Source organism: Protopterus annectens, chromosome 5.part0, assembly GCF_019279795.1.
Source record: "Protopterus annectens isolate FY-2018-M chromosome 5.part0, PAN1.0, whole genome shotgun sequence".
Classification (NCBI taxonomy): Eukaryota; Metazoa; Chordata; order Ceratodontiformes; family Protopteridae; genus Protopterus; species Protopterus annectens.
Window position 1 is genome coordinate 1,287,503,928 of NC_056735.1, and position 8,256 is coordinate 1,287,512,183.

An 8,256-nucleotide genomic window follows, 5' to 3' on the forward strand; every position below is an offset into this window, starting at 1 on the left:
TTGTGACATAGGAATTTATACCTAGTTTAGTGATTTTATCTATAATTCCAGAGTGGGGGATGGTGTCGAGAGCCTTGGCGAGATCTAGATAGGCTGTGTGAACCACCTTACCCTCATCTATGGCTTTGATGACCGCTTCAAAGAAGTCTATCTGGTTTAGGAGACATGATCTGCCTTTTACAAACCCAAACTGGGTAGGGTCCAGAGTTTGGAGATTAACAATATCATTGTTTATAATTTCCATGATGATACATTCCATAGCCTTGCAGACCAGGCTCGTCAGGCTAATGGGGCGGTAGTTCCTGGGGTCCATGGTGGCTTCCCCTTTGTGGAGTGGGATAACCATTGCTGTGCACCATTCAGTGGTCACAAAGCCTAAGGTGAGGTCATGACTGAACATGGTACTTAGATGGGGTGTCAGTTCGTTCTGTAGTTTGTGTAGAATGCAGCCTAGGATGTTGTCAGGTCCCATGGATACTGTGTTCTTGGCTTTGGAGAGTGTGTTTTTTACCCGTGCAGCCGTGATTACAGGAACTTTGCATTCTTCCGGTAGAGAGATGGGCCCTTTAGGGGATGAGTGGGAGGCAAAGTTAGCACTGAATCTATCTGCCAGGATGTTGGCAATATCAGTTGGTTCTGTATATTTAGTTCAAACACAAAAAGCCAGCAAAGAAGTTCCATGTAACTGAAGTTTATTGTTCAGTGTCAAGCATGGACTAGCAAAGTCCAAAAGATACAAAATCTAGATTCTCATACTAGTTTCGGCAACAGCCTTCCTCAGTGAGAATAAAAAATAGCAAAATTATTACCAGCAAACATTGGTGTATTTATATAATGACCCAACCAATAGGTGATCACGGTATGTTCCCAATAGGGAATAATTCATGAGTAGGTACTAGGGCAAAGATAACACACAGAAATAAAGAGAAATAAAAAATAAAAAATAAAGATATGCATATCTTTGAAATTATCATAAATATCACATAAAAGTATAATATGTGTACATTTGTATGATATAAAAGTATATGACCAGAACAGACAAACAATTATGATACTAGATATTGGTGGACTAAAAATATATTTATATAAAGAATGACAGCTGTGTCAAAAATTATGGTGTTACAGTATGACTAGAAAATTAGTAATGGTAGGAAATATTAATTTAAATGGTATTTCCAAAATGTTGACTGCTACTTTATAGATGATCATTAAGACCAGGTGGCAATAGAGCTCCTAAATGAACTATCCAATATTTTTCTTTGTGACTGAGTATATTTTCCCATCCTAACTGATTGTGCCTGTTACCAGTAATCTTATCTATGATGGTGAACATGAATTTGGCTGTGGGATGTTTAATAGTGTGTTGGTATAGGGCATTTGTCAATTTTTTAGTACGAATGTCACTTCGATGTTCTCCTATTCTGATTCTCAATGATCTTGAAGTTTTGCCCACATAAAAGGCGGAACAATGGCAAGTAGCCAGATAGATCACCCAACTGGTTGAACAATTACCAAAAATCCTAACATCATATATTTTACTTGTATTGGAACTAGTAAATTGTTTGATCTTATTAACCTGACTGCAAGAGGTACAGTGCCCACAGGGGAAAGTGCCCAGAAGTACATCTCCTGTTATCGTTAATTGCTTGAATTTGGCACCACCACTTTCCCTTTGTTTGTAATGTGAAAATAATGAACCCAAAGTTTTACCTCTCCTGTATGAAATCGGGCATCGATCACCTAGGATATTACATAGATAGTCATTTGCTAACAAAATATTCCAATTGTTGTTAATAACTTTCCTAACCACCTGATGATTTTTCCCAAAGGTGGTAATGAGCCTAATGGTGTCATCCTTTGGACAGTGGACACGGTCCTTATATTGGAGCAGGGTTTGCCTGTCCTGCTTATCTGTATGTGTATAGGTAGATGTAATGTCAAAGATAGAATATCCCCTATCCAGAAATCTGTTGTTCAGGTCCATTTTGGCTTCTTCATAATCTGAAGTAGATGAGTTGATACGTTTGATTCTGAGATATTGGGATTTCGGGATGTTGCGGACGGTGTGGCGTGGATGCATACTAGATGCATGTAACAAGGAATTGAATTGTGGATATTTGCGAAATAATTTAGTATTTAGTGTGTGATCTTCATTTCTATATATAGTGACATCCAAAAAATCAATTTGATATTGATGGGATGTTATAGAAAACTCTATACCCCACAGATTGTTATTAAGATACTCCACAAATTCCATAAGATATTCAGAATCCGCACGCCAAACCATCCAGCAATCATCCAAATATCTCACGTTTAGTTCCACGTGTCGGTTGGAGAGGACTCCTTTCCTGTGTATCTTGGCGTTTTAAGTTTTGGGTAACAACAGCGTGTTACCTGGATTATACCAGCTATTTGGACTTTTATTTTGTTTCTTTCAGCATTTTTGGGTTGGATGTAGGGCTTACCTTTGTTTATGGTGATATGTGACGACTACTTATTGTGTTACTCAGGATTACAGTGGACTGGGCGTTTAACTGTTTGGCATAACACTTCTTTTTTCCAATATCAACGGATTCATTTCAAGCAACAGTTGGGGTCTACTAATGGACTAAAAGTGTACCTGGAGCAACATTTCGTTTTTCGGAATACGTTTAGTATATCAACGAAGGTACTCCGTAACAGCAATTTTAACTTTTGCGCTGTTTTTTCACTACTTTGGGACATAAGAGAACTAACTGGTAGTGTTGACGACTACTTATTGTGTACAGTTGACTGGGTGTTTAACTGTCTGGTGTAACACTTCTTCTTCTAATATTAAAGGATTCATTTCAAGAAATGGTTGGGGTTTATTAGTGGACTAAAGTGCATCTGGAACAACATTTCGGTTTTCGGAATACGTGGAGCATATTAACGAAGGTACTTTGTAACAACAATTCTAATTTTTGCTCTGTTTTTTACTATTTTCAGACATAAGAGAACTAACTGGTTGGATCTATGGACAGTTCATATTACATATGAACATATAAAAGAGGATACCAGCAATATATTTTTGGCGAACGTATACACTTCAGTTTGGGCCTAAGGGTAGAAGTATATACAAACGCGAACCACGCACTAAACGATACAAGCCTAGTTCTTGGAAATGGTTTGGGGGGTTATGCCCCATACACAATTGTCTCGTTGGACTATATTTTTTATGGAATAAGTGGCATTATATATAACATTGGTATTTAGGATACATGTTTTTTGTCAAATTTAGTGAGATATAATATTTTTATATCTACACGTATTGTATATGAATGTATGATTTTGTGCTGACAAATATGAGTCATATAAATGGTACATCACAAACGAGAAAGCACAACATACACACATATATTTAATAGTTTATTCAGATGAATGTGTATAGCAACTTGGGTCTGTGGGCTTATTTGTGTCAACACTTTAATATTAGGACAACTGTCTAAAATGATGTTAAAAATATTGATACTGACTGTTTTGTAACTTTGTTTTGTTTCTTTGGCTATTGGTTCATGGATCATTAACATATTCGAGGAATCTTTATATATATATAGATTGGATATCCAATTTTTTGGGTATATTTTTATGTCAAACTTACCAGTCCATTTACAGGACTAGGGTTACTAACTTTGAATATGCTGGTAGTCATTCGATAAGGACAAGCATTATATTGGTTGATTTAGTGCTTATAACATACATTGTGCATATTCTATATTGTGACATAAAACATTTTCTTCATGAACATTCAATACCTTAACTTTGAACGGTTCAATCACCAATATATAAGTTTTAGAACAGGATTATAGGTGTTTCCTCAACATTATATTTGGACAATTTATTATAATCATTGTACCTGATTAATGTAACTAAGGGACAAACCAAACAACTACAAAAATACAATAAGATACATGATTGAATACCAACTACACAGGCCTAGTAACACACACCTTTATTTGTGACTTAGATTTAGTCATTAAGGTGTATATCTACACTTGAATCTCATTAACATTAGCTCTGATATATTCTAAATTTGCATTCATAGGTGATTACTTTGAACTATTCCATAAAAAGTTTTACCAATTAGATATTATTTTCACTCATACAATTTTCAGGCATCTTTCGGGATCCACCTCTGGTCGTTCTAGTGATTACAATTTGGTAATTTTGGATTCTCAGTAACTTTGGCAACCTGTATTATTAACCAATATGGATTTGGATCAAATGTTGGATGGGTGGTGTGCTGACAAGGAAGACATTGGGGTTTTTGGATTAGACCAAATCCCGAGCAACCACCCGAATCAACCCAAAGCTAATTCTGTGGATAGTTGTGAACTGGCTTTCAAAACCTTGGAAAGGGGTTTGAAAGGATTGAGGGCCAACATTTGGCATTTGAGACTCTTTAGAGCCTACATTCACAAAAATATGGCCCCTAGAGGTTTACGTATAAAACTACGACCATTAGTCAGCAGATCTGAACAGAGGCTGACGCAAGATTGGGAACAGGCTCTACAGGATGGTTCTATGGCCTTTGTCAGAATATTGGCCTCTTACTATGAGAGAACTATAGACACATGTGTTTCAGAGGTTAAGAACCTGAGCATGGAATGTAAAAAGTTTTCAGCCAGCTCCAACTATCACGAATTGGTTGACAGGTTGTCAAAGGAACTCACTAATTATGATAAAATCACTAAGGATAGAAAAATTAAAAAATTCCACAGGGACATCATTGATTATGATAAAGGACATCCCTTTGAAACACAGAGGACAGTTAGATTTCAAAACACAGTGACAGGAACGACCAGGGGTAGGACGAAGAAAAGACCAAGATCCATCTTGAAACACAGGGACTCCTCCTACACCAGTACTTCAGGGGAGGAGTCCTCTTATACCGACAGTGAGGGTGGAAGAACAGTGGGCTCACCATTGAAAAAGAAAACTAACACTAGTTTCCCTTTAGGGGAAGGAAAAGATCCAGGGGGGGAAGGAAACATACCAACAGGAATAGGAACAGATTCCATGACAGGATTGATACAATGTCTACTGGAACAGTAACTAATAATTTTGACAATGTTTTGAATTTATCTGACTATGTATTAACAAAAGAACAATACACACTATTGAACAAAGGATTGGGTTTTGTCCCGGGTTTTTTTTCTGATCAATACCAGACTGTACTGGATATAATGGATTATTGTCGTAGAATCAATCTAAAAATATTTTTTTCAGAACAGGACAGATCACACACTCAAAGATCTTCTGATTTTACTTTTCATAGATCTACTTTCCAACCTCCCATGAACAAAAATGTGGCAGTTTTCCAACAGGCAGTACTGAAAGAGTTACATTTTCCACATTTTGAATGTCATATTTTACCAGATAATATGACTCCTATGGAGAGGGAAGCACTTTCTGAACTTAGATCTAACCATGATATTGCTATACTTCAGGCTGATAAAGGTGGTGCAGTCGTTGTCCTGAACATGGACTATTATGTCCAAGAGGGTCTAAGACAATTATCTGATTCTAAGTGTTATATGCATATGGGCACTGATCCCACTGATCACTTTAAGCAGGAGATTGACAACTTTATAGATTCTGCCTTGGAGGAAGGCATTATAACTATGAAAACTGCCCAACATCTCAAGGTTAAAGATCCGTCTAAACAGATCCTTTATCTTCTGCCTAAAATTCATAAATCTATAACACATCCTCCGGGCAGACCCATAGTATCAGGTATAGGATCACTTACTGAACCACTTTCTGCATTTCTTACCCAATATTTGAAACCACTTTTGAAACATGTCAGGGCTAGAATCCAGGATACTACTGAATTCTTGAAGATAATTGCAGACACACAACTTGAACCGGATTGGATTATGTGTACCTTGGACGTTAAGTCCTTATATACCAGTATACCACACTGGGCAGGGTTACAAGCTCTACAATATTGGCTGAACAGGGTAGAATTGTACCCACCTGGATTTAACACTCTGCTTATCTGTATGTCAGAACATGTTCCCAACAAAATGTTTTTATTTTCAAGGGACTGTTATTGGCAATTGCAAGGCACAGCAATGGGGGCTTCTTTTGCCCTATATACCGATTTATTTATGGCCTACTTGGAAGAATGCCTCATTTACAACCCCTTGCATAACATTTATCAGGTGGAAATGGACATTTGGTGGAGATATTTGGATGATTGCTGGATGGTGTGGCGTGCGGATTCTGAATATCTTATGGAGTTTGTGGAGTATCTTAATAACAATCTGTGGGGTATAGAGTTTTCTATAACATCCCATCAATATCAAATTGATTTTTTGGATGTCACTATATATAGAAATGAAGATCACACACTAAATACTAAATTATTTCGCAAATATCCACAATTCAATTCCTTGTTACATGCATCTAGTATGCATCCACGCCACACCGTCTCAAGAACATCCCAAATCCCAATATCTCAGAATCAAACGTATCAACTCATCTACTTCAGATTATGAAGAAGCCAAAACGGACCTGAACAACAGATTTCTGGATAGGGGATATTCTATCTTTGACATTACATCTGCCTATACACATACAGATAAGCAGGACAGGCAAACCCTGCTCCAATATAAGGACCGTGTCCACTGTCCAAAGGATGACACCATTAGGCTCATTACCACCTTTGGGAAAAATCATCAGGTGGTTAGGAAAGTTATTAACAACAATTGGAATATTTTGTTAGCAAATGACTATCTGTGTAATATCCTAGGTTAGACGTGTCCAACCTGCGGCCCGTGGGCCGCATGCGGCCCTCAGAGCTCTTCCATGCGGCCCTCAACCTCTGACTGCAACATCGATGTACGCATGCCCCAAAACACTTTTTTTGTTTTGTGTTTTTCGCTCCCGTGACCTGTAACGCTAATGTCGGTGTGCGCATGCACCAAAGCACCCTTCTAGTTTTGTTTTTGATCCAAAAAAGGGTCAGTGCGTTTACACCATTATTTTGCGCCATTATTGTGTGTTCTTGCTGAAGAGGGACTCATGTATGGATTTACCACTGTTGTCTTTGAAAGGGACAACAATTACCTGTGTTAATAGGTAATTAAGGAGTGAGTGAGTGAGTGCATGCATGAAAGCAGAATTGTGTGCGTGAAAGTAGAAGAGTGTGTGTGTGTATATGTGTGCATGACAGAGAGAGAGACGCATGCACAAAAAGGCTAACAATGATCAGTCTACCTACTGAACACAAACAAGTAAGCTCACAAATATATCATACATTAAGAGTACACTTTCATTAAATTGCGGCTTTCCTGACAGGGAGGGTGTTGTATTGAACATGAACGCATACCTCTTAACTGTATGGATTTTCAAAGAATGTCTGGATTTTTGCCTCATCTTCCAGTTTGTGTCTTTTGCTTAGGAAATAAAAGTAGTCATCCAAGGTAATGCAGTTCCAGGGAGTAAGAATGAAACAGCAGCCTAGGGTTAATGGGTCAGTAGTGGACTGACTATGTGGGACTGTAGCATATAAAGTTGTATTGTTTTTTCAGATAAACAAAAAAGCACCTAGTACTGTTTTTTCATTGGTGGGTTCTAAGCAGTAGTAGATTGGACAGCAGTAAGCATAGCTTTGGCGGATCATCAATACTGGCAAATCAAGTAGGCACAATCACAATGTCATTTTTTAAATGTTGAGGATTTTAGTGTGTATGTGTGTGCTTATGTGTTGGGAGTGCTGCAACAGTAGATGATTATTAATGACAGAGACTTACAGACTGTGGAGAATATGTTTCTTTGTTTCAAAACCTAATACTTGGGTACGCATGCCAGAAGTAGATTTTTTTAAGACATAGCTTCTTGCCATTTACAGTGGATGGATATTTACATTTAATGGACAATGTATTAGCGTGGGCCTGTGGGGTTCTGAAGGATGCCAAGTCTGCCACTGCCAATGTCTTGTAAAGTGACCTGGAAATGGATATTGGGATGTTACTGAAAAAATTTAGTAAGTTGGCTTAGAAATATACTTTAATTAAACAAAGTGTACTTTCAATTTACAGGCCATAATTTAATTTATTTCAGGTAGTCCAGATACTGGTAGATTGTATACAATTAGACTTAATTAGGGAGAGCTGTAATTTTGGGGAAACAAGCAGCCCTAGTTTCAGTGAAAGCTCTGTGGTTGCTTGCAGGTAGGAAGTTGCACGATGTTGATGCAATGTGTTTTATTTATTATTTTAAATGCATCTG